At 44.4% G+C, this 27786-nt stretch overlaps 1 protein-coding gene across 2 annotated transcripts in view; it reads left to right on the top strand.

Moving 5' to 3' along the window:
* The first annotated feature begins 10893 nt into the window (after window positions 1-10893).
* LOC141157621 (uncharacterized) overlaps window positions 10894-27786 on the top strand; it is a 143601-nt gene continuing 126708 nt past the window's right edge. Inside the window, exon 1 of one of the 2 annotated variants that reach the window (XM_073645117.1) lies at window positions 10894-10997. The gene's annotated coding sequence lies outside the window, so the exon portion shown is untranslated. Of the gene's footprint in view, window positions 11062-27786 lie in introns of both variants that reach the window. The other variant, XM_073645125.1, reaches the window with a different exon arrangement.

The raw sequence follows: 27786 nt of genomic DNA, 5'->3' as shown, positions 1-27786 counted from the left end.
GTGGATTCACATGTACCGACAACAAAAGTGCGGCATTAGAACACCACGTTTTGGGTGCAGCAAAAATAAGCTGTGTCCAAAGCGCTGCTGAGTGCTGATCAGGGGGACATTGTAGCTAATGAAACAGATGTGAGCTGTTGATAGCCAGGGATCAAGTTAATGGCACCTTCCTAGGCTAAAAATAGCAGCTCACAGCTGCCCCAGAAATTACATGAATAGAAATGCTAATGAAGTTTGGGTGAATGGGATTAGCTGACACCTAGCTCTTTTGTTTGGTGATGAAAAGGTGTCAATCAGACCTTTTCATGACCAAACCTAATTAAAGTAAAATAAAGAGTTAAATAAACACACAGACACAGAGTAAACACTTTATTTGAATTACAACAGACACATTCTTTAATCATTTAAATTAACCAATATACTCACCCCAGTTCTGACGGTAATCCAAAAGGCAATTTCCCACCAAATAACTTTATTTACCTCCAAAAAGCATTCATTGATGTACAAAAACGCTTTAAAAAACGCTTAAAAAACGAATCAAAAACCATGTCAAAAACGCACGTTTTTTCCACAGCGTTTTTCCTGCCAAGGAGATGCAGAAACGCTGTGGAAATTTCTGCTTCAAATTCTGAACATGCGCTGTTGGAGGCCAACAGGTACAATATATATATATATCATAGGAATGACTGAACTTTGAGTGCTGGATATTTCCAGGACTCTATCAAGAGATACTAGGTACAAGGTTGTGAACCTGCTAGGCGAGAAGGCCGGTGTTCTTTGTGTGATGTCCTTTGTTTTAGTGATAAAGTAAAGGTTGCATCTACGTATGGAATGAGTATAGGCCCTCCAGCCTCCTGGATGATACAGGTACACACACCTTCTGTGGTGAACTTGAATACAGATCCTGTTTTTGTGTCCTAGTGTAATCTACATATGTATACTGCCCCTGTGGATTTGAATTGTATACCATTGCTCCTGAGGTAGACATCCTGTCTCCAGCCTATGGATATGTATATTGGTGCACAATGCTTTTGATGAACATCTTGGAGCCAGCCCAAATGGAGTTGAACCTACACAAGGACTTTCTTCCAGAAGAACAAGAGTGCCATCTGCAGGAAGGTGTTGACCAATGCAGCCAATGACAATGCTCATACTACCCTGAAGATATTTGCCACAGAAGATACCGGAGAAGAAGGGCGGAGTCGTGGGTTGTATGTGGGTGTGGATGTGAAATTTTTAGTATAAATGAAGTAGAGTCAAGACTATCTCTCTCTCTCTCTCTGCCATGAAGGATCATTGCTAAGTATACTTATAATTGTATTTGTATTTTTTCTAATTAGAGGACATTGAAGAAAGGTTCTATTGTGAAATTGTTGATTGAATTGCCTTATTATTATCTTATTTTTCTTGTCATTAAACATCTGTATTATTTTCCCAAAACTTGAGTTATTGATTATATAGGAAAGGTTCAGGACAGGATATAGAACGGGAAATCACCACCTACATGCGCACATAGCCTTAAGGAGATCAAAAATTATGAGTTTTTCAAGCAGAACGATGGAGACTTCTGTTTTAGGGAGTTTTTTCTTTTCGTGAAGCGATTTTCCAGCCTTTAGATTGGACAGTGCCTAGTTTGGAATGGATTCCATCAGGAGCTGTTGCAAAGAAGTGACAAGTACTTTTTTTCCACCAGGTGTTTTTTAAAACTCCTTCAGGATAAAAACAGCTCAAAATTCATATAAAAAGCAAAGTGGATTTCCCATACAAAATAAATAGTAATAGTTTTTCAAGCATTTTTGAAGTGGTTTCTGAGAAGGATTTTGGCATGGATCTGCTCTACTTACAGTCACATCCGATGCCGGCACCGTTTCAGAGGTGTTGGCACTGGCTCTCCCAGGGATTACGTGACAGTGTTATGTCACGAGATCTATGCGGTCAATCAGAGCTGGCTTCACTTTCCCCTCTTTCAGACAAATCAACACATCGGGAGGAAGTGAGAGAACACCTGCAACTCTCATTTTCTCCAGATGTGAATTACGGCCGTAGGAGAGGAGATTGAAGCCAGCGCCGATTGTCCGCAGGGATCATGTGAATTAACAAAATAATGGACAACCCCTTTAAAAGAAGTGAGCGCACCATTTTTCAGGAGCTGTCCGCTTGAAAGCAGTGGCGTACCACCAACGGCGGCAGGCCATGCGACTGCTATGAGGCCCGTGAGCCGTGGGGGCCCCATAGCAGTTCAGGGGCTGACATACCGCTGCTGGTGCTGCTGCGCTGCTGACAGGAGAAGAATAGTAGCGGAGCTTGAGGGATCGTCCTCTACTTCCTCCCTGGCCCAGGTGCGCGCAGCTTGATGACATCATGCAGCGCGTGCCTGGGTCAGGAAGAAAGCTGCTGGCAACCAGGAGGATGCTGCAGGGGAGAGAGCTGAGGTAAGTTGTTGTTTTTTTTTACTGAAACGCTGTGAGGGGAGGTGGGGGAGAGCAATGGCGGATGGTGGGGCTGAAGAGAGCAATAATGGGGCTGGGGAGAGGAATGATGGGAAGGTGGGGCTGGGGAGAGCAATAATGGGGCTGATGGGGTTGGGGAGTGGATTGATGGTGCTGGGAAGAGCAATGATGGGATGGTGGGGCTGGGGAGAGCAATAATGGGGCTGATGGGGCTGGGGAGAGGAATGATGAGGCTGGGGAGAGCAATAATGGGGCTGATAGGGCTGGGGAGAGCAATAATGGGGCTGGGAAGAGCAACAATGAGGCTAATTGGGCTGGGGAGAGCAATCATGGGATGGTAGGGCTGGGAAGAGCAATAATGGGGCTGATGGGGCTGGGGAGAGGAATGATGGGGCTGGGGAGAGGAATGATGGGGCTGGGGAGAGCAATAATAGGGCAGATGGGGCTGGAGAAATGAATTATGGGGCTGAGAAGAGCAATAATGAGGCTAATTGAGTGATTCACTATTAAAATTTAAGAAGGGCATAGATGCCTTTCTTGAAAAGTATAATATTACAGGTTATAAATACTAGATTACTTGATAGGGCGTTGATCCAGGGAACTAGTCTGATTGTCGTATGGAGTCGGGAAGGAATTTTTTTCCCCAATGTGGAGCTTAGTGTTGCCACATGGGGTTTTTTGCCTTCCTCTGGATCAACAAGTTAGGCTATGGGTTGAACTAGATGGACTTAGTCTTCATTCAACCTTAAAAACTATGTTACTATGTAGAATCATAGAATAGAATCATAGAATGGTAGAGTTGGAAGGGACCTCCTGGGTCATCTGGTCCAACCCCCTGCTCAAAGCAGGATTCACTAGATCATCTCAGACAGATGTCTGTCCAGCCTCTGTTTGAAGACGTCCATTGAAGGGGAACTCACCACCTCTCGTGGCAGCCTGTTCCACTCATTAATCACCCTAACTGTCAAAAAGTTTTTTCTAATATCTAATCTGTGTCTCCTCCCATTTAGTTTCATCCCATTGCTTCTAGTCTTTCCTTGTGCAAATGAGAATAAAGATGATCCTTCTACAATGTGACAGCCCTTGACATATTTGTAGACAGCTATTAAGTCTCCTCTCAGTCTTCTTTTTTGCAAGCTAAACATTCCCAAATCCTGCAACCGTTCCTCATAGGACATGGTTTGCAGACCAGTCACCATTCTGGTCGCTCTTCTCTGAACTTGCTCCAGTTTGTCTATGTCTTTTTTAAAATGTGGTGCCCAAAACTGTACACAGTATTCCAGATGAGGTCTGACCAAAGAGGAGTAAAGACCGATAATGACTTCACGTGATCTAGACTGTATGCTTCTGTTAATACATCCCAGAATTGTATTTGCCTTTTTTGCTGCTGCATCACACTGTTGACTCATGTTCAGTCTATGATCTATTAGTATACCTAAGTCTTTTTCACATGTACTGTTGCTTAGCTCTATTCCTCCCATTCTGTATATGCTTTTTTCATTTTTATTGCCTAGATGTAGTACTTTGCATTTTTCCCTGTTAAAAACCATTCTGTTGGTTGCTGCCCACTGCTCCAGTTTATTTAGGTCTTTTTGAATCCTCTCTCTCTCTTCTCTAGTATTAGCTATCCCTCCTAGCTTTGTGTCATCAGCAAATTTAATCAGTTTACCCTCAATTCCTTCATCTAAATCATTGATAAAGATGTTGAACAATACAGGTCCCAGGACGGAGCCCTGTGGTACCCCACTTGAGACATTCATCCAGCTGGATGTGAAGCCATTTACAACCACCCTTTGAGTCCGATCACTAAGCCAGTTATGAATCCACCTAACAGTTGCCTGGTCCATTGCATACTTGGTCATTTTTTCAATAAGGATGGTGTGAGATACTTTGTCAAATGCTTTGCTGAAGTCAAGATATACTATATCTACAGCATTTCCCTGATCCACCCAGTCAGTGATTCTGTCATAGAAGGAAATTAAGTTAGTCTGACATGACTTGTTAGTTACAAACCCATGCTGACTCTGGTTAATCACTTCATTCTTATCCATGTACTTACATACATGTTGTTTAATAATTTTTTCAAAGATCTTTCCTGGTATAGAAGTCAGACTCACCGGCCTATAGTTCCCTGGGTCCACCTTCTTCCCCTTTTTGAAGATAGGAACAACATTTGCTCTTCTCCAGTCTTCTGGGACTTCTCCTGTTCTCCAAGAATTTTCAAAGATTATGGAGAGTGGTTCTAAAATTTCTTCTACGATCTCCTTCAGTACTCTGGGGTGTAATTCATCTGGACCTGGAGACTTGAACTCATTTATGTTAGCTAAATATTCCCTCACAATCTTTCTGTTTACAGATAACTTGGATTCCTCTATTCCTTTAAAAGGACAGTGAAGATCAGTTGATGTTACATTTTCTTTCTGAGAGAAAACAGATGCAAAATAGGAATTAAAAAGTTCGGCCTTCTCAACATCCTCTCTTACCATTTCTCCATTTTCATCCTGTAAAAATCCTATAGCATCTTTGACTTTTCTTTTACTTTTGACATACCCCCAAAATCCTTTTTTATTGCTTTTGACATCTCTTGCAAGCCTTAATTCATTGTCAGCTTTAGCTAACCTGATACGTGCCCTACAGGATCTGCAGACTGCATTATAATCTTCTTTAGATATGCCTCCCTCTTTCCATTTAATAAACATTTCTTTCTTTCTTTTTAGCATGTGTTTAAGTTCTGTGTTCATCCATCCTGGTTTCCTTAAATGCTTCCCATTCTTCCTACTTTTCGGGATTGTTAACGATTGTGCTTTGAGAATCTCATTTTTAAAAATTTCCTATCCTTCCTGGACATTTTTGTCCTTAAGGACATCCAGCCATTGGATCCCTCCTATTCTCTTTCTGAGTCTCTTAAAATCTGCCTTTCTAAAATCTAACCTTGAAGTTTGAGTCTTCACATGTCTTCCTCCTCTAGTTATCCAAAATTCTATAATAGCATGATCGCTGCCTCCTAGGGTCCCAGCCACCTTTACCTCCTCAACCATTTCCTCCCTGTTTATAAGGATTAGATCCAAAGTAGCAGATCCCCTTGTTTTCTCCCCTACCTTTTGGAAGATAAAGTTGTCAGCAAGAGAGGATAAGAATTTGCTTGACCTGTTAGTTTTACTTGAGAGAGATTCCCAACAAATGTCTGGATAGTTGAAATCTCCCATGACCACTACGTCATATTTTTTGGAGAACTTCGTCATTTGATACATAAAGAGTTCATCCATATCTTCAGCTTGCCCAGGTGGCCTGTAGTAAATGCCTACAATGGTGTCCTTTCCGTTGTTCTCTCCTTGTATTCTTACCCAAACAGTTTCCACAGAACTCCCAGTCTCTGAAGCTTCAATCTCTGTGCAGATATACGCTTTTCTAACATACAATGCAACACCTCCTCCTCGTTTATCAAGTCTGTTTCTTGCAAATAAGTTGTATCCTTTTAGCCTTTTATTCCAATCATGTGTATCGTCCCACCAAGTTTCAGTGATTCCAATGACATCATATTCCTTTTCCTGCATTAGTAGTTCCAATTCTCCTTGTTTGTTGCCCATGCTTTGTGCATTTGTATAAAAACATTTTAGTTTGTGATTGGTTTCTCTTCCTCCCATATTTTTATTATTTAAATTGTTTTGTCTTTGTTCTTCTTTTCCACTTCCAGTAGCAGAGATCTCAATAGTATTTGTCAGCTGTATGGCTTTTTCTGGCCTTTTGATTCCCTTCCCACATTGTTCTAGTTTAAAGCTCTTCTGATGAGTGTAGCAAGGCGACTTCCAAATACATGTTTTCCAGTCTTCGCAAGGTGCACCCCATCTCTAGCAAGTAGTCCATCGTATAGGTAATTCATTCCGTGATCCAGAAATCCAAATCCTTGTTGACGGCACCATCGACGTAGCCAGTTGTTCACCTGTAGAATCTTATTCCACCTCATTGTTCCATGGCCATCCACTGGGAGGATGGATGAGAAGACCACCTGCGCTCCCAATTCTTTCACTTTCTTGCCTAAGTCTTCAAAGTCACTGCAGATGGTTTCCAGGTCCTTTCTTGCGGTGTCATTTGTCCCCACATGTATTAGCAGGAATGGGTAGTGATCTGTAGGTCTGAAGAGTCTTGATATCCTGTCAGACACATCTTTAATTTTTGCTCCTGGAAGACAGCACATTTCTCTTGAGGTTATGTCTGGTCTGCAGATAGCGGCCTCTGTTCCTCTTAACAGGGAATCCCCCATGACCACCACTCTCCGTTTTTTCTTCACATTTTTCTTTCTCCATCCAGGAGGATTCTGAGGGCTTACAAGGTTATTCATTGCTGGCAAAGTCTTATTTTGCTGTATTTCTTCATGGTTCTCCTGCGTGAGAGCCTGGTACTGGTTCCTGAGCAGTATGGGTGCTGACTGCCTCTCGATCCTCCTGCTTCTGTGGGTCACATGCTTCCATTCCTCTGTTTCGTCACGTGCAGTTCGAATTTCTTCTCTTTCTGAATCATGAAGAGATAATTCTGCTCTGTCTAAGAACTCTTCACCTTCCTTAATGATTTTCAAGGTAGTTAACCTCTCTTCTAGATTTCGCAACTTTTCCTCCAACAGGGACACAAGCTTGCATTTCTGGCATGTGAAGTTTGGCTTTTCCACTGGCAAGTCTGTGAACATGTAGCAGGATATGCAGCTCACCAAATGGGTCCTGGACTCTTCCATGTTCTTATTGTTAATGTTCTGAAAACAGTGAAAAAAGATTAAAAAAAAAAGCTTCAAAATGCGCGCGCCGACAGGTTTACCGATGTCCTCTTTTCAGCTCCAACAGCCAAAATCCAGTGTTCTTTGAGTTCGCGGAGACTCTTCACTTACCCCAAAATGCAGTGGGAATATGCAAATTATCTCCTCAGGACTCCTCCCCTGGTTAATGTAATGTAATTGGGCTGCGGAGAACAATGATGGGATGTTGGAGCTGGGAAGAGCAATAATGGGGCTGATGGGACTTGGGAGAGCAATGATGGGGCTGGAGAGAGCAATAATGGGACTGATGGGGCTGGGGAGAGCAATGATGGGACTGACAGGGCTGGGGAGAGCAATGATGGGGTTTGGGAGAGCAATGATGGGACTGGGGAAAGCAATGGTGGGGCTGGGGAGAGCAATGATGGGGATGGGGGGCTGGGGAGAGCAATTAAGGGGCTGGGGAGAGCAATGATGGGGATGTGGCGATGGGGAGAGCAATGATGGGTTGCTGGGACAGAGCAATGACGGGGTTGCTGGAGAGAGCAAAGATGGGGATGGTGGGGCTGGGGAGAGCAATGATGGAGATGGTGGGGAAAGGGAGAGCAATGACGGGTTGCTGGGACAGAGCAATGACGGGGGTGCTGGGACAGCACAATGATGGAGGTGCTGGAAGAGAGCAATGACAGGTGGCTGGGAGAGAGCAATGATGGGTGTGCTGGAGAGAGCAATGACAGGGGTGCTGGGAGAGAGCAATGACGGGGGAGCTGGGAGAGAGCAAAGACGGAGGTGCTGGGAGAAAGCAACTATGGGGGTGCTGGGAAAGAGCAATGACGGGGGTGCTGGGATAGAGCAACGATGGGGGTGCTGGGAGAGAGCAATGATGGGGGTGCTGGGAGCGAGCAATGATGGGGGTGCTGGGACAGAGAAATGATGGGGGTGCTGGGACAGAGCAATGATGGAGGTGCTGGGACAGAGCAATGATGGGGGTTTCACTTTGCTTGTAGTGTAAAGCCTTGTATATTTTCTGTGTGCCTATAGCCTTAGAGTTAATTGGGGAGAGTCACAGAGACTGAATAATTTATATTATTGGGCGGCAGAGATTATAGTTAATGTGGGGCACAGTGCTGCTTATCACTTTATATTTTGATTGGTGCGCGGCTAATAGTATATTAAGGGGGGGGTACATATCTGTATTCAGGGGCGCAGTGCAGGCGAAATGCATGTATATATACAATATATGTGACCTTGTTATTTTTAGGGCTGCGGTGATCATCGTGACAAGACGAGTCGTGGCTGGGAAATGTCGACATGAAGGTCCGACCAGATGGAGAAGCAGCACTGTGCCCCCGACTCGGATCAGATGAGATATCAGCGGTAAGTGCCTGGATGTAAATATTACTCTGTATTTGCACTGTGTGACTTGGAGTGATAATGTTATCTGTAAAATCCCTTAGGCTGCGTTCTCACATGTGTGTGCAATGTCCGTGTGCTGCCAGATTTTTTTATCGGATGGTCCACGAACTCGAAGAGTTTTATAGATCCATTCACACATTCATGAAAATCACGGATCTGAGAATGAGATCTAAGAGGGTCAGAGAATATCCTGTTCTGATCTGATTTTAAGGATCAGAATAGGACATTCTCAATGCGTTGGTAAAACAGGGCAGCACACTGACACTGCACACAGATGCAGGAATGTAGCCGTATTAGGTGTAGCAGACTCCCTTAGAATATAGTGTATTCACTTATTATGTATAGCATACTCCCTTAGTATATAGTGTACTTACTTATTATGTACAGCATACTCCCTTAGTATATAGTGTAGTCACTTATTATGTATAGTACACTCCCTTAGTATATAGTGTAGTCACTTATTATGTATAGCATACTTCCTTAGTATATAGTGTAATCACTTATTATGTATAGCATACTCCCTTAGTATATAGTGTACTCACTTATTATGCATAGCGTCGTCCTTAGTCATATAGTTTCATCTTTTATTATGTATAACACCCTCCCTTATTACCTACCATCCTCTCTAGCTCTAGGGGGTCACCGTTGGCGGATCATACTATGTTGGGGTCAGCATACTTTGCCCTGGAAGTTGAAGTGGGGTACAGTAGGGTCATTATACTGCGCATGTGGAGGAATTCACCATGGGAGTATCATACTGTGTTTGGGAGGCACTTTTGTGGGCATCACACTTTATGGGGCAATGAAAGAGGGATCTAGGACTTCAGCAGGAGGAAAATTACTATGTAAAGGATGGAAAGTTGTGAGATATGCTCTTCTGTGACCCAGACAATTATTTAATTTTTTTTGGGGTAGGGGGGCCCAATTAGAACTTCTGCTATGGGGCCCCATGATTCCTATGTACGCCCCTGCTTGAAAGATGCTCTGAAATCTACAAGTCAATGGGAAGGCTCAAAAGAGGGTTAGGCGTCTTTTTGAACATTTTCCCATAGTTTTTACTTGAAAACGCACTAGCAAATTCTTCATTGTTGAAAGGAGTTAAAAGGGAATCTGTCAGTAGGAACAACCCTCCTAAGCTGTCTATATGGACATGTAGGTCATAGGAAGCTGAATATAATGATACCTTGATATCTGCGACCTAATGACATATTTCAGTGAAATCCATAATTTTCTGTTATGTAAATGAGCTGTTAAGATCTATGGGCCGGACATAGATCTGCCTGATATTCTGCCGTCAGTGTGAGACATGTAGATCAGGAGAGCAGACGGTCTGCCATGTCACCCATAAACATTTCCAATTGTGTTGCATTGACATCTATGGCAAGAGTCGTATGTGACTTGTGAGCAGAAACAGAAAATCCAGCGACTTGCATGGGACTTGTCTGCAATTGAGATGTATTTTGTTAACAGTGCAGCTCTATACTAGTCGTGCGACAGACAAGTAGCACAAACGCAAACATTTTTGCAACAAATCTGCCGTGTGTGACCATATCCTGACAAATGTGGGTGGTCCGGATCCATAATACTAAGCCTCTAGCATTATGTACCCATTTTAGCAATTTCCTTATGGGTGCAAAAAACAAACAAAAAAAAAACATATGAAGAAAAATGGCGGTGGCCTCCATCACATGCGGATTACAGACCCATAGGGGATCAATTCCCTGGACTGGGCCATTACAGAAGGTATTGCAAAGTGCCAGAGCAACATCATGTGGGTGACAATGTAGTGTAATAAGTTATTACACCACTGGTAGGTCACATGACATGACTCCTGCTGCTGCTGCCTCTCTGCCAGGCTGTAGTCACCCTCCCCTACACAACACTCAGTGTCAGCAGCTGGACACTTAAGAGATGCCTGTTCCGACCACAAGTGAAGCAGTACTGACAAACACAGTTCACACACGGCCGGCACCGCTATTCCACATCCGGGTGACTCGCTGAGGTGCCCGGCTGCTCTCCGCACTTACAGAAACTTTACTTTCTGCAGCCTTCACAGAGCACAAACAAGTGTTCGTCTGCCATCTGCTGGACAACACTGGAAAAACACCAGAGCCGCCCTGCTTTTATTTGTGGACTGTTCCATCTAGTAAATGGGGGACAATAAAGCATTAATAAAAGCCTTTCATCCATTATTATTAAGTACTGTGACAAACAAACAAATGTAATGCTGAGGTAAACTAACTATTTTACTAGTTTTCTCTAAAAAAATGTTCACAGCTTTTGTCATTGTGTCACGTCTTACATTATAAAGCCGTGTGGTGACCCCTATTTTGATGTGGCGGTTTGAGGAGACTGTCATGGTCTTTCGCGGAAGCTGCTGCGGCTGCACAGTAAGTAGCCAAAGTTTAGGGGCAATGCGGGCGGTGCTGAGAGTACAGGCTGGTAAAGTAGCTGGTAGGTGAGGGTGAGGGGCTGTGCCCCCCTGACATGGGCACTGGTGCTGGCTCCTGGGCTGCAGTGCCCCCCATACGTTTATACTGTGCCCCATGGAGATGGCTGTAGTGATTGTGGCATCATAGCCACACTGGCACTGAGTGGCACAGACGGGTATACCTTGGAGGGTGCAGAAGGTTTATGGGACTTTATATGGGACTCTTGGAGTTTTTGTGGCGGTACTTTAGAGGTCACTATGCCGCCCACTGTAATCTTATAGGGCTGCGGTGTGGTGACAGCGGCACATGGTGACCTGTGCCGCGGTCATAGTCGCTGTGTAGCCCCAGGCTATAGTGAGGACCTGTGACAAGTTATCAGTAGGGTGCGCTGTGAGGCAGGACGACCTTTGCTACATCTGTAGGACATAAGACGATAAAATGTGTACTGTGACCTAACTATCATTGTTTAGGAAGAAACGCCCGCTAAGAAGCACCTTTACCATTTACTTTAGGCTGATTTCCACTTTTACACATTGTATTTCCATGTTTGACACTTCCCCGTACACCACAAACGTAGCTATGCGCCTATTCTATACAGGTCCATATGGCTGTCAGCGATTCCACTGAAGTCACACATTACTGCTAAGTTCTTTAAAGGGAACCTGTCCCCTGATCCCTGCTGCCCAAACCACAGGCAGCATGACTTCTGTCGGACTGGGGTGCCAGGGGCCCACCAGTAACAAACGCCAGGGCCCCACTTGTCAGCCAAATGCAGATGTGACATTATCCTCAGTCACAGATTTATATAACAATGAACTGGGTAGATTGGTAAATGAATAAGATGCTGTCTGTACATAGTGATTCAGGTATATAATGCAAAATACTGCTCATATAAGAGGGTGGTGGCCCACCGGAGGATTCCCCTGTTCTCCTGTGGGCCAGTCCAAGCCTGCACGAATCAGAGCCTGGCTCTGCAATTGCTTTTCTATGAAGCATTACGATGTTTCCAAAGCCGTGCGGGAAGCTTAGGCTCCAGTTGATTGTCAGGTCTTACTCACATATCACACCTTGCTACACTATTGCCCAGCACTGCCAAAAATTATCTTTAAGGCTATGAGCCCACGATGCGGAAATGCTCCGAATTTTTTCCTGAGCGTTTCTGCATCTCCCTGGCAGAAAAAACGCATGCGGATTGTACATGCGGATTGTACATGCGTTTTTCCTGCCAGGGACAAGCGGAAGTGAAGCGTTCTTCACATACATTTCCGCATGCGGGTTGTCAAGCGCTTTCCAAGCAATTTTAGCATCACTTGGAAAGTGCTTGACAACTTGGTCACACTTTATAAATCTATGCAACCGGCATGGATTTATATAGTGTGACCGAAAGAATGGTAAAAAATAAATATCATACTTACCTTCTGATGGCCCCCGGTTTCTTTATCCGATGCGTCTCGGCTTGCCGGCAGCTCGCGGTACACTGAAGGACCTGCCGACGTCAGCGGTCGCGTGACCCGTCACATGACTAAATGACGTCAGCGCAGGTCCTTCAGTCCACCGCGAGCTGCCGGCAAGCCGAGACAAGCACAATGGGGGCCATCAGAAGGTAAGTATAATATTTATTTTTTATTTTATTCTTTTTTTAATAGGTTTTATGGTACGCGGGTACGGAGGAGAGTCTCCTGTCCTCCACACCCGGGTACCATCCGCACATTGAAACGCATGGAATCCGCATGTACAGATCTAGTGATGCGGATTCCATGCGGTCCAATGCTAGTCAATGGCGGCGAAAACGCTGCACTTCCGCAAAATAATTGGTAGTGCTGCGTTTTTTTCCGCAATGATAATCCGCAGCGGAAATTTCCGCAGCATGTGCACAGCACATGCTTATTATCATTGGGGAACATGGCAGGCCTTCTACCAAGTTTACTTTTCAAAGTCACCCTTTAATGTACAGAAAAATGGTAAAAACTGAAGCGGTGGGGGAAAAAAACATTCCTCAATGTTTTTTTGAGTTCTATTTTTACAGCTGTGCTAAAACTGACCTGATGATATATGAATACGCAAATACCAAACTTGTATAGCTTTTTTTGTGTGTGGGAGTTGGTGTATTTATTGACCTCGTTTTGGAGTATACGTGATGTTTTGATTGGCATTTTTAAGGCACCTCTCTGAAAAAAAATGCAATCTGAAATCTTTTTATGTTATATTATATTTTTTTCTCTTTCTTTCGCTTATTTTCATAGATCAGACTTTTATGGTGCGGTGACACCACCTATTTTTTTTTAATTTGATTTATTTATTTTTAAAGGGAATCTGTCACCCCCCTGGGACCTATCAGGAATCTAATATGGCCATACAGGTGATAGAAATGTGAATCTATACTTACCTGTATGGCCCATAGCAGAGGTCTGATTGCTTTGAAAATGCTTTTTATAAAATCTTTTTACCTATGCTTGGCAACCGGGGGACGGCAAGAAATCCCCCCCTACTTAATTAATTTCAATATCCCCCCCCCCCCCTCCCCTTGCGTACCAGGTAAATTGCACAGATCTGGCACGGGAACTGCCCGTCACAAGGCACTGTGACGTGCGGGGGGAAAGGGGGGATATTGAAATTAATTAAGTAGGCAGGGATTTCTTGCCATCCTCAGGACGCCAAGCATAGGTAAAATGATTTTATAAAAAGCATTTTCAAAGCAATCAGACCTGGAATATGGGCCATACAGGTACGTATAGATTCACATTTCTATCACCTGTTTGCCCATATCAGAGGTCTGATAAGTCTCAGAGTGGGTGAGAGATTCCCTTTAAATTGGGGAAACTATAATAAAAAATCAATATGTGTCCCATTAAGAGTGCAATACTTTGATTGCTTAATTTGTACACTGGAAATGATGGTCTCCTATGCCGTAATAGGAGATCGGGTATTGCACTAAACAGTGCAATACCCGACAGCGGCATCTAAGTGGATAAACATCAGTGATTGGCGCTGTCTGTATTTGCTGCTGTTACAGGCAGATGCTAGCTGTGTAACACAGCCGACATTTGCCATGTGTTGAGTGGATAACAGATCCAAGGAACGCTCTATGCACGCGGACCTGGGCGTGGACATACACTTATCATCATCAATATGCACCAAGGCGTAAAATAGGGTCTCTGGGAATTAAAAAAAAAAAGAAATAAAAAAGGAAAAATGTCTAATGACACTTTCTTTCTCTCTTTATTCCTGGAGATTCCATTTAAGCATTTGTATGTTAGTTTACGGGTGGAGCACTTTGGTCTCGCACATGGAGCTGTATAGTCAGGGAAACTTTGCCTTTTACTTATCATAGCTTGTGGGAGAAAAAAAACAGCCCCATAAAAGTACAGCTAAATGTAAAGGCCTGGAAGGTAGTATGGAAAGTATACATTACTGCCAAATAATTTACTTTACAAGGATAAGTTAAACATTTTGGGCATGTTAACAATTCCAAGGATGTCTCATTGTCAGCTGTGGTATCAACTGTAAGGCTGAGTTCACACGATGCGTTTTTCATGCGTTTCCGCAGCGTTTTTGCAGTTGCGTAAACGCCGCGGAAGCGCATGAAAAACGCATGGTAGAAGGGCAGCAATGTTACCCAATGGAAATCCGCATGTGCTGTGCCCATGATGCGGATTTTTCCGCAGCGTGAACGCTGCGATCAAAAATCCACAGCATGTCAATTAATTTTGCGGAAACGCGGCGATTTCGCCGCCATTGACTTGCATTAGAACGCGCCAATTCCGCAAGACAGCATCTGTACTTGCGCTATTGGCGCGCTCTAATATGCGGATGGTACCCGAGTGTGGAGGAGAGGAGAGTCTCATCCACACCCAGGTACCATTAAAAAAGCTGTAAAAAAAGAATAAAATAAAAAATAAATGTATTCTTACCTTCTGTCGGCCCGCGCAGCGCTCCCGCTTGGTTCCCGGCACTTGCAGTGAGTTGTAGGACCTGCGCTGACGTCAGAGTCATGTGACGGGTCACGTGACGCTGACGTCGGCAGGTCTTTCAATTCAAAGTTGCCGGCAGCCGGGAGAACGGAGTGTAAGCAGGACAGCGCGGGCCATCGGAGGTAAGTATATACACTCTCTCGGGTCACACTATATAAATCCATGCTGTTTGCATGGATTTATATAGTGTGACCTAGTTGTCAAGCACTTTCCAGGTGATGCTAAAATCGCCTGGAAAGCGCTTGTCAATCTGCATGCGGAAACGCATGTGAATCTGCATGTGGATCCGCATGTATTCTGCAGGAAAAACGCATGCACAATCTGCATGCGTTTTTTCTGCCAGGGAGATGCAGAAATTATGCAGAAATTTTCTGCTTCATTTCTGCATCGTGTGCACATAGCCTTAGGCTATGTGCCCACGATGCAGAAATGCTCCGGATTTTTTCCTGAGCATTTCTACATCTTCCTGGCAGAAAAAACGCATGCGGATTGTACATGTGTTTTTCCTGCCAGGGACATGCGGATGTGAAGCGTTCTTCACATGCATTTCCGCATGCGGATTGACAAGCGCTTTCCAAGCGATTTTAGCATCAGTTGGAAAGTGCTTGACAACTTGGTCACACTATATAAATCTATGCAAACGGCATGGATTTATATAGTGTGACCTTAAAGAATGTTAAAAAATAAAAAAATAAATCTATACTTACCTTCTGATGGCCCCCGGAGTCTTTATTCGCTCCGTCCTGGCTTGCCGGCAGCTCGCGGTACACTGAAGGACCTGCCGTCACATGACTATGATGTCAGCGCAGGTCCTTCAGTCCACCGCGATCTGCAGGCAAGCGAAGACAAGTGCACTGCGGGCCATCAGAAGGTAAGTATAATATTTTATTTTTTATTTTAGTCTTTTTTTTACAGGTTCTATGGTGCCCGGGTCTGGAGGAGAGTCTCCTGTCCTCTTGACCCGGGTACCATCCGCACATTAAAACGCTTGTTTGTATTCTGCATGTACAAATGCGGTGATGATCCATGCGTTCCAATGCAAGTCAATGGCGGCGAAAACGCAGCGCTTTCGCAAAATAATTGGTAGTGCTGCAGATTTTTCCGCAATGATAACCTGCAGCGGAAATTTCCGCAGCATGTGCACAGCACATGCGGATTATCATTGGGGAACATGGCAGGCCTTCTACCAAGCGTTTTTTAAGCGTTTCTGCAGCGTTTTTGCCGCTGCGGAAACGCTTAAAAAACACATTGTGGGCACACAGCCTTAGGGTATGTTCATAAAGGGCTTTTTTGCAATGTTTTCTTTCTTTGCATGAAAAACGCTGTGCTGGCAGGTAAAATGTATGTGCATTTCATGTCTTTGTCTTATGGTTATTTTTTTTTCAATTGAATGGATAAAAAAAAAACAACTCAGGCAGGTCGGACGCTCGGAAGGGCTCGACTTGAGTAACGAGTATGTTGGAAGTCAATGGGAAACTGGAGCATTTTTCTGGGAGACCCTAACAGGAGGACTGGGGAAGCAGGAAAACTACTGAAATGGATGCGCCTGCACTGAGTACAAAAACCTAAAGCAAAACTGAAAGAAATTAACTGGAGTATACGCTGGTATACATGCAATGTGTAGGAACATAGTCACACTGACCATTAAACAGACAAAACCTAAGATAAAACAAAATAAACATATACCCTGCTGTAAATAATTAAAAAGCAATCGTGCACATAGATAATGTATGGGTACTTAGTAAACACAGTTTGATAAAAAAAAAAAACAACAACTTAAAAGCCATGCCACAAGCGCCAAGGTATACCAAGGTGAGCTGGGCATTGCTTTTTTTATAGCTTCCCATTGCTGGGTGTCCATACTTGGGTCCTGGTCGTTCGGTCTTTATTCACATTGAGGTCATTGTGACACATGGTGTGGTTTTAATACTAGAGGTTAGAACTGTCCTGACTTGGGTATACATTGGCGCTGGTGGAATGGCTTTTAAGTTTTTTTTAGTTTTTTTTATTATTATCAGGGCTGTGGAGTCAGAGTTGGTATAAAATGGACCGACTCCAGCTCCTAAAATACACTGCTTAAAAAATAAAGGGAACACTCAAATAACACATCCTAGATCTGAATGAATGAAATATTCTCATTGAATACTTTGTTCTGTACAAAGTTGAATGTGCTGACAACATAATCACACAAAAATCATCAATGGAAATCAAATTTATTAACCAATGGAGGCCTGGATTTGGAGTCACCCCCAAAATTAAAGTGGAAAAACACACTACAGGCTGATCCAACTTTGATGTAATGTCCTTAAAACAAGTCAAAATGATGCTCAGTATTCTGTGTGGCCTCCACGTGCCTGTATGACCTCCCTACAACGCCTGGGCATGCTCCTGATGAGGTTGCGAATGGTCTCCTGTGGGATCTTCTCCCAGACCTGGACTAAAGCATCCGCCAACTCCTGGTCAGTCTGTGGTGCAACGTGACGTTGGTGGATGGAGCGAGACATGATGTCCCAGATGTGCTCAATCGGATTCGGGTCTGGGGAACGGGCGGGCCAGTCCATAGCTTCAATGCCTTCATCTTGCAGGAACTGCTGACACACTCCAGCCACATAAGGTCTGGCATTGTCCTGCATTAGGAGGAACCCAGGGCCAACCGCCCCAGCATATGGTCTCACAAGGGGTCTGAGGATCTCATCTCTGTACCCAATGGCATTCAGGCTACCTCTGGCGAGCACATGGAGGGCTGTGCGGCCCTCCAAAAAAATACCACCCCACACCATTACTGACCCACTGCCAAACCGGTCATGCTGAAGGATGTTGCAGGCAGCAGATCGCTCTCCATTGCGTCTCCAGACTCTGTCACGTCTGTCACATGTGCTCAGTGTGAACCTGCTTTCATCTGTGAAGAGCACAGGGCACCAGTGGCGACTTTGCCAATCCTGGTGTTCTGTGGCAAATGCCAAGCGTCCTACATGGTGTTGAGCTGTGAGCACAACCCCCATCTGTGGACGTCGGGCCCTCATACCACCCTCATGGAGTCGGTTTCTGACCTTTTGTGCAGACACATGCACATTTGTGGCCTGCTGGAGGTCATTTTGCAGGGCTCTGGCAGTGCTCCTCCTGTTCCTCCTTGCACAAAGGCGGAGGTAGCGGTCCTGCTGCTGGGTTGTGTCCCTCCTACGTCCCCCTCCACATCTCCTGGTGTACTGGCCTGTCTCCTGGTAGTGCCTCCAGCCTCTGGACATTACGCTGACAGACACAGTAAACCTTCTTGCCACAGCTCGCATTGATGTGCCATCCTGGATGAGCTGCACTACCTGAGCAACTTCTGTGGGTTGTAGAGTCCGTCTCATGCTACCACGAGTGTGAAAGCACAACCAACATTCAAAAGTGACCAAAACATCAGCCAGAAAGCATTGGTACTGAGATGTGGTCTGTGGTCCCCACCTGCGGAACCACTCCTTTATTGAGGGTGTCTTGATCACACAGCCTCATTGCGCACACGCCGGACCAGCGGCCCGACGTGTGCAAATGCGCATGCGCCCCTCAAACCTAGCGCTTGCAGGGAGCAGTATTCAAATCTCATGGGTGACGCCAGCACTAACTGAATGCGGTGACCGCCCATGACTTAATGTGAGAATCACACCCCTATTACTGAATACGAGCAGGTAGGACAAAGTATATAAAACTTATAACATCATTATGCTACCACCGATTTTCATAAAAACAGCTTGTTAGTGATGGACATTGCATCACTAACAACGCTATGGGGGCAGTGTACATAGCAACTAGGACGTAACAGGTTCCCTTTAAGGGACAAATAAGATGTTTATAAATAATTTTCTTTTTAAATCAACTAAAGTAGACATGTGCTTATAACCTTCATTGGGTTGTATTGGGTTCATCTATTTTAGCCATACCGTTCACATGGGGTTTAGTAAATATACCATTTTGTTATCAAGCACCTTTTTCACTATCCATAACCACTTTCACTGTGCAAGTAGAAAGACTCTCTTGGCTTCATGTGGTCTTTCCGTAAAGAGAGAACCGATCAGGAATTTCAATGAAGAGATATGAACAACGGGGAGTGCAGTGTTCAGAAAGCTAGTTGTCACACAGAGCCATAGACCTAATTAGTGGTGACAGAATTGGTTCTAATTCATACAAAATAAATGCTTGCTTTCATGTGTATTAGCAACTTGGAACTGCATCTCTGCTTAATAAACTATCCCAAATGTATTTATTTATGGAATAAAAAAATAATCCTCATTATAGTGCAGTTTGGTTTAAAGGGGTTGCCCACTACCTTATATTCCATTTGTAGTACTCAGACCCACCACAATTCTATGTAACAAAACTTACAGAACCTATATCGCTTGGCACAGAGTACAACCATCTAAACAAGGTCTTGAAGCTAACTTAATGGTAACAGATATCAAAATTTCTCAGTACCAGTCTTGGAAAATGTCTGTCCCCTGGCTGCAGTCTTGTATTGTGTATAAAAAAACAAAACAAAACTGGCCTTTATTCACCCTCCCCAGGTCCAGTCCTGAGTATCCACCACTGCTCCTGGGGTTTATCATCTGCAGCACTGACATCACGTTGGCAGCGCAGCAGCCAATCGGTGAGCTCAGCGGCTCGTGCTGTAAACTTGGCAGAGCCCATGAGCTCATCTATTGGCTACAGCTCTACCGACATGACATCAGTGCTGCTGATAATAAACACCAGGAGCAGCAGCGGAGACTGAGAGCTGGACCTGGGGAGGGTAACAAAGAGTCAGGTTGTTGTTATCTTAAAGCAAACTAAAGCCAAAGAGCAGCAAAGTTTTGAAATTTTGTGATACCATTAATTTTATCATATAATTCCTAAAGGGATGAAATGTTTTGGGGGTTTGTTTTTACGGCATTTATTATGCTATTAAAAAATGACCTGGAACCATACATGTCCAGGGCCGTTATTAATTTTTATTTACTTTTTTTTTTAATTTAAGTGATGATAAAATGTTCAAAGTATTGTGTAAAAGGAGAAAAAAAGTTTTGCGTTATGTTGCGTTTTCCGGGACCAGTGACATTTTTATTTTCCTGTTGATGGGGTTGAACGAACATGTTTGTTTTTTTTTTTGTTTTTTTTCAGTGTCCTTTTTATTGATCTTAAATTCATGCACATAAGATGTTTTGATTTTGTACTACATTTTTTTTAGGGAAGTGAGGTAACCATAAAAATGCAGTTTATATGGTTTTGTTTTTTTACCAATCGGGTTAATTCCGTATTTTAATAGATCAAACTTCTACGAACACGGCAATACACAGTTATTTTTTTGTATCCATCATTTATAACAGGGAAAAGGTAATTTTTATTTTATATTCTTATATTTAAAACATTTTTTTTTTACATTTATGATTGTTTGATCACTACCAGTTTTGCAGTACATGTGAAAATCTCAGTCTCCTATGGGAAAAATAACTGGAATCCTCTTCCACTCTTCCATGATGACATCAGGAAGCTGGTCGATGTTAGATTAAATCAAGCATTATCTTCAGGGAAACATGCGTGGTAGTCTGCATCAAAGGCAGGGAGACTACTTATGACTGACGTAGTACATCATAAGTCATTAACTCCTTTTACCCCCAAGGGTAGTTTGCACGTTAACCCCTTTTACCCCTAGGGTGGTTTGCATGTTAATGACCTGGACAATTTTTACAAATCTGACCACTGTCACTTTATGAGGTAATAACCCTGGAACGCTTCAACGGATCCCCCTGATTCTGAGATTGTTTTTTCGTGACATATTGTACTTCATGATAGTGGTAAAATTTATTCGATATCAGTTGCGTTTATTTGTGAAAAAATTGGAAATTTGGCAAAATTTTTGAAAATGTCAAAATTTGAATTTTTATGCCCTTAAATCAGAGATATATCACTCAAAATAGTTAATTAAATAACATTTCCCACATGTCTACTTTACATCAGCACAATTTTGGAACCAAATTTTTTTTTTCTTAGAGAGCTATAAGGGTTAAAAGTTGACCAGCGATTTCTCATTTTTACAACAAAATTTGCAAAACCATTTTTTTAGGGACCACCTCACATTTGAAGTGACTTTGAGGGGCCTTTATGACAGAAAATACCAAAAAGTGACACCATTCTAAAAACTGCACCCCTCAAGGTGCTCAAAACCACATTCAAGAACTTTATTAACCCTTCAGGTGCTTCACAGGAATTTTTGGAATGGGGAAGAAAAAAATGAACATTTAACTTTTTTCACAAAAATGTTACTTTAGACCCCAATTTTTTTAATTTTGCAAGGGTAACAGGAAAAAATGGACCCCAAAATTTGTTGTGCAATTTCCCCTGAGCACGCAGATACCCCATTCGTGGGGAAAAAACACGAATGGGAAGAAGCGCCATTTGATTTTTTGAATGTAAAATTTGTTTGAAGAATTAGCGGACGCCATGTTGCGTTTAGAGAGCCCCTGATGTGCCTAAACAGTGGAAACCCCCCATAAGTGATACCATTTTGGAAACTAGACCCCTCAGGGAACTTATCTAGATGTGTGGTGAGCACCTTGAACCCCCAGGTGCTTCACAGAAGTTTATAACATGGAGCCGTGAAAATAAAAAAAAATTAACTTTTTCCACAAAAATGATCTTTTAGCCCCAAATGTTTTATTATCACAAGAGTAAGAGGAGAAAATGGAACCTAAAAACTGTTGTGCAATTTGTCCTGAGTATGCTGATACCCCATATGTGGGAAAAATACACTGTTTGGGCGCACGTCAGGGTTCAGAAGGGAAGGAGCACTGTGTGACTATTTGGACGCAAAATTGGCTGGAATCAAGAGAGGACGCCATGTCGCATTTCGGGAGCCCCTGATGTGCTTAAATAGTGGAAACCCCCCACAATTGACTCCATTTTGGAAGCTAGACCCCTCAAGGATTTTATAAAGGGGTATAGTGTACATTTTGAACCCAGAGGTACAACAGAATTTGATAACATTAGGTCATCATATTGAATACGTTGTCATTAGTCTTGAGCGCAAGTGCTCGCTACTTGAGTTTGCATCGGGTACTCTGGTATGCACCATGTATCACGGGTGCTCGAGTGACATGTTCAAGTACCCGCCCCACATGTTTTACGGTTGTTAGACACCCAAAAAAAACATGCAGGGATCGCTCGTGCATGGTAGGCGATCCCAGCAACGTTTTCTTTGGCCGCAAAGCATATGGGGCAGAGACTCAAGCATGTCACTCGAACACCCACAATACTCAGTGCATACCCGAGCACCCGATGCAAACTCAAGTAGCGAGCACTTGCGCTCAAGACTGGTCGCCATATTGTCATTTTTTTTTTCTTTACTTTTGAAAAAATCTCAACCCTAATACAACCCTAACCCTAGCACAACCCTAACCCTAGAGTTTATTTTTTACGCCGTTCCTCTTGCGGTATAAGTGATTAGTAGTGATGAGCGAGCATACTCTCAAGTACTCGCCCGAGCATCTCAGTACTCGAGATGCTCGGAGCTCGCTGAGTATTTGCGAGATGCTCGGACGGATGCTTGGGTCCCCTCCCTGCATGTTTGTCACTCTTTAGAGCGCCAATCAACATGCAGGGATTGCCTGCCACTCACTGTAATGCCGCAGCCGTGTTGGTTGTGGCATTACAGTGATTGGATGCCTGCACAGCATCATCAGGTCTATATCAGACCTGGCACTGCTGTGCTCGTCAGTCTACTCCGCAATCAGGCAGTGTAGGGAGAGGTGCTGCTGAGTTAGGGATAGATTTGGTTGTGTATTAGGTAGTGTAGGGAGAAAACAAGTACATTCCACATATCCATCTCAACAAACAGTCCTTCTGAGGACTAATCCATCTCCAGAGATATCAGGCAGGCAGTGTACATAGCAGACTGCAGTGCATATAGCATCAAAGGCTCCATTCTAGTTCTGCCTTCTGCTGCTGTTAGATATTTCTAGACAAAGGCCCAGGTCTCAGGGGCCAGGAATAATTTTTTTGGGATCTTAATCCTCATTATTTGCTTGAAAAGCAATCCAGAGAACACCGTTTTTCTGCGCCATTTGCTTGTTGGCACTGCAGAATTCAGCCAGGTCCTTCCCATATTACAGCGCTAAAAATCCAGCTATTTAAAACTGGTTTGTCCATCACACAGATCACATATAATTGCGCTGAAAATACTGCCATTTTACCAGTACGTCCATCATAACAGCACGACAGGAGTTAAGTCCTCTGTTCCTCTAGGGACAGGAAACACATGAGAGGTTAAAAGCCCCCCCCCCATCACACCCTCAGTGTTTTTCCTGTCCCTAGCAGGACAGGACGTTATGGAGATGTTCTCCAAAGATAGAAGTTACCTGAGAGCCAGGGCGATTGGGGGGTCTGAGAACTCTCCCCTTCCTTCGGTCCAGAGGCTCCATGCTGATACCCCTTTGCGGGGTCCCTCAGCCAGAACACCGCCGCTTGCCGCTGTATCCCCCGGACAGGGGGCTCTGAGCGTTGCACTATCCCACCGGCTGAAAGGCCGGCGTGCACTCCACGGAGGAGCGCGGTGTATGGCTTCCGGCGGGAGGCAGAGTCATCAGGGCGAACATCCGCTCTGGGGCCGGCGTGCGTTCCAGGGTGGAGCGCACGACGAGCGCGGTGCGAGACTTCCCGCCGGGAGGCGAAGTCAGAAGAGCGGACATCCGCTTTGGCCGGCGTGCGTTCCAGGGTGGAGCGCACGCCACATGGGCTTCTCCTTCCGGCATTGAGAAGAGGGGCTTCCGGCACCCAGAACGCACAGGTGCCCGGAGGCAGTGGTGAGCCTCCACTGCATTAAGAATAGCGATTATCGTTTGGGGCGTGGCTACCATCTGGATCAGGTAAGACCCTATAAAAGGGTACACCTCAGCCACACACACTCTGACACCATGGAAGCTAATCCTTCACGGTCAGAAGCCCCTTCAGAGTCCCTGGGCAGTGTGAGTACAGCCTTAGGCCCTTCTCTGGATAAATCGGAATATTCTAGGACAGGTTTTTATAGTAAATCTCCGGTGTCCTTTTATATTTTTTATGGATTAGGAGAGGGGAACCCAGAGGTCTGGATCTTCTTCCAAAAAATCAAGACGATGTGTAGACTGTAACATGAAGCTTCAGGACTCATATAAAAAGCGGTTGTGTAAAAAATGTATAGCCGAGGTCCTAAAGGAAGAAAAAACTTCCTTTTTGACGGATATAAGATCTATGATACGTGAGGAGGTCCAGAGTACAGTCTCGAGCCTCGTGCCTTCCCGTACACAGCCGTCACCCCAAATAGTTCAACCCTCTCCTCGCCAGAAAACGCCTAGGTGGGAGATGGAAGAGGTGTCTGAGGAAGGAGAATATTCAGATTCCGCATCAGAACACAGTCTAGAAGTGGATGAGGATCGCTTCTCTCAGTTACCCTCACAAGAGAGAAAGAAATATGTCTTCTCTACGGAACATACGGATGAACTATTAAAGTCCGTCAGGCATACTATGAACTTGGAGGACACTCAGGTCTCCCATTCCAGACAAGATGAAATGTTCGCAGGTCTGAGATCTCAGAGAAATAGAGTGTTCCCTGTAAATGAGCATTTAAAATCAATGATTATGGAGGAATGGGAAGAGGTGGAGAAAAGACTCATTGTGCCAAGAGACTTTAAATCCCGTCTTCCTTTCAATCCGGAGGACGTCAAACTTTGGGAGGAAATCCCTAAAGTAGATGTCAAAATAGCGAAAGTGGCTAAGAAAACATCCATCCCCTTTGAGGATTCGTCTTGCCTCAAGGATGCAATGGATAGGAAGGCAGAGAGCATGCTCAAGAGGAGTTGGGAGGCCTCAGCAGCAATAATTAAGTCAAATATCGCTGCCACTTCAGTGGCAAGATCCATGTGCCTTTGGTTGGATGAGCTGTCAGATCAAATTAGGTCGGACTCCCCTGTAGAGATGCCATCAGACTCTCTTCCCATGTTAAAGCTGGCAACGCAATTCATGGCTGATGCCTCGGCCGAATCGGTCAGATTCGCAGCTAGATGTAGCGTATTATCTAATACAGCTAGATGGGCAATATGGCTAAAGACGTGGTCGGGGGATAGCCACTCAAAGAATAAACTGTGCTCAATTCCCTTTTCGGGTGCTCGTGTCTTTGGTCCAGTGTTAGACGAGATCCTAGAAAGAGCATCCGACAAGAAAAAAGGATTTCCCGAGGATAGGGTTAAAAGATACCGGCCCTTTCGTGGACCCCGTCGATCCCCTAAACGTGATTACAGGGGTAAGGGTAAGACGGGGAGATGGTCTTACAGGAAGGGAGGAAAGGACAGAGCAGATCAGGTCGCCTCTGGAGCCCCAGCTAGACCATGACGCCATTGGAGTAGGGGGCAGGCTTCTTTTCTTTCAGGACAAGTGGGCATCCATTACAAAAAATCAATGGATCCTACGTTCCTTAGGGGAAGGTTTCAAAATAGACTTCTCCCATGCCACTCCTCGTCATTTCCAAATCACTCGTCCTCGCTCCCCCGTAGATCTCAAAAGTTTATGGCAGGATATATTAGTCCTTCAATCCCTAAACGTGGTGAAACAGGTCCCCCCTTCAGAGCAGGGTTTAGGCCATTATTCCTCCCTCTTCTCGGTGTTAAAACCCTCGGGCAAACGCCGTACGGTTATAAACCTCAAGCCCTTAAACCAGTGGGTGGAATACAAAAGGTTCAAAATGGAAACTATAAAAACCAGCATTCCATTGATAGAGAAGGGATCGGTAATGTGCACCCTAGACCTCAAGGATGCATGTTCCAATTCACCCAAGTCACCAGCAATACCTAAGGTTCGCTCTAGAGCAGGAGGACACAGTACACCACTTTCAATTCACTTGCCTACCCTTCGGTCTGTCCTCGGCCCCCCGAATATTCACAAAGGTTATGACAGAAGTAGCGGCCTTCTTAAGAACACAGGGGATTATAATCATCCCTTACCTGGAAGATATATTGTTGGTGGCAGAGTCAGAGTCTCTTCTTCTCAGTCAACCAGAGCATACGATCGAAACCCTGGAATATTTGGGGTGGAACATCAATTGGGAAAAATCAAGCCTCCATCCAAGTACTACAAAAGTATTTCTAGGGGTACTCTTAGATTCCAGTCTTCAAAAGTCCTCCTTGCCCCAGGAGAAAAGAGAAAAAAAGAAAACTGGAAATATACAACTTCGAGAAACGGAAGACCACCTCAATCAGATACGCCATGCGGATCTTAGGACTGATGACCTCATGCATTCCGAGCGTGAAATGGGCACAGGCCCGTTCAAGGCCGTTACAGAAGTCGATCCTGTCAGTTTGGAACAGACTACCATCGGGGTTAGACAAGAAAATGAGACTGTCAAGAGAGCTAAAAAACTCCCTTTCCTGGTGGACAGACCTTTCAAACTTAGAAAATGCAGTAGACTGGATCCTTCTTCCTTCAATCCAGATCCATACGGATGCCAGCCAAAAAGGCTGGGGAGCAAGCATAGGAAACAGATATCTACAAAGGATGTGGCCCAAGGAGATACAACACAGGTCGTCAAATTTCAGGGAGCTAAAGGCAGTCTGGGAGACTCTTCAAAGATGTCAGCATTTGCTCAGAGGAAATCATGTAAAAATTTTCTCAGACAACAGCACCACCATCGCTTTTCTTCGTCGACAGGGAGGTCCAAGAGGAAAATGGTTACAATCCTTGGCGTCAAGAATTTTCTACTGGGTGGAGAGAAATATCCTTTCAATATCGGCTATTCATCTAAGGGGGTCCGAAAATGTGGTAGCAGACTTTCTCAGCAGAGCAAGAGTTGGTCCCTCAGATTGGGAGCTGAATCCGGATGTGTTTCATCAAATCATTCAACGATGGGGCACCCCGTTCATAGACCTGTTTGCAACAAGAAAAAACAGGAAGCTGCAGCGCTTTTTTTCCTTGGACCCAGCCGACAGCCCAGAAGGAATATATGCCCTTTCTCAATCATGGGGAACAAAACTGGTGTTATCCTTTCCTCCAGTCCCTCTCATCTCAAGAGTATTAAGGAAAATCCAACAGGAGAGGGGAGCTCTTATTCTGATAGCGCCCTACTGGCCCAAAAAGAGCTGGTTCCCTCTGCTACACCGGATGTCGATGGATCTCCCATTCAGACTCCCAGCCAGGAGAGATCTTCTATTGCAGGGTCCCTTGTTACATTCGAACATCCAATTCCTCCAATTGACAGCATGGAACCTGAGAGGCGGATCCTAGCCTCTAAGGGCCTTTCCCATCGAGTAATTACAACTCTACAAGCCTGTAGGAAACCAGTAACGTCAGCCATCTATACTAGGATTTGGAAACAGTTCTGTAGCTTTGCAGGTCAGTCTGTGGGAAATTCGTCTCACCCCAATATTCCAACAATATTGGATTTCCTCCAAGAGGGGTTTGATAAGGGTCTGAGGCCAAATACGTTAAAAGTTCATATCTCGGCCCTAAGTGCTTTTTTGGACTACTCCTTAATAGACCACCCATGGATATCAACGTTCATAAAAGCAACTTCTCGTTTAAAACCCACGATAAGGAGTCTAGTACCACCGTGGGATCTGAACCTGCTGTTGAGGGCTTTATGTAAGTCTCCCTTTGAACCCCTAGAAGAAACATCAGTAGACCTGCTTTCTATGAAATCAGCCTTTCTTGTGGCAGTTACTACAGCGAAACGGAACGGGTAGGCGAGATCCAGGCCCTCTCAGTTCTGGACCCATACCTTAAGATTCTGGAGGACAGATTGGTTC

This window comes from Phyllobates terribilis, unplaced genomic scaffold (assembly GCF_046119375.1).
Source record: "Phyllobates terribilis strain yellow unplaced genomic scaffold, ASM4611937v1 Scaffold_1__5_contigs__length_1240528914, whole genome shotgun sequence".
Taxonomy (NCBI): Eukaryota; Metazoa; Chordata; class Amphibia; order Anura; family Dendrobatidae; genus Phyllobates; species Phyllobates terribilis.
The sequence above is the reverse complement of the archived record's forward strand: the minus strand, read 5'-3'. Positions and strand labels throughout refer to the sequence as shown.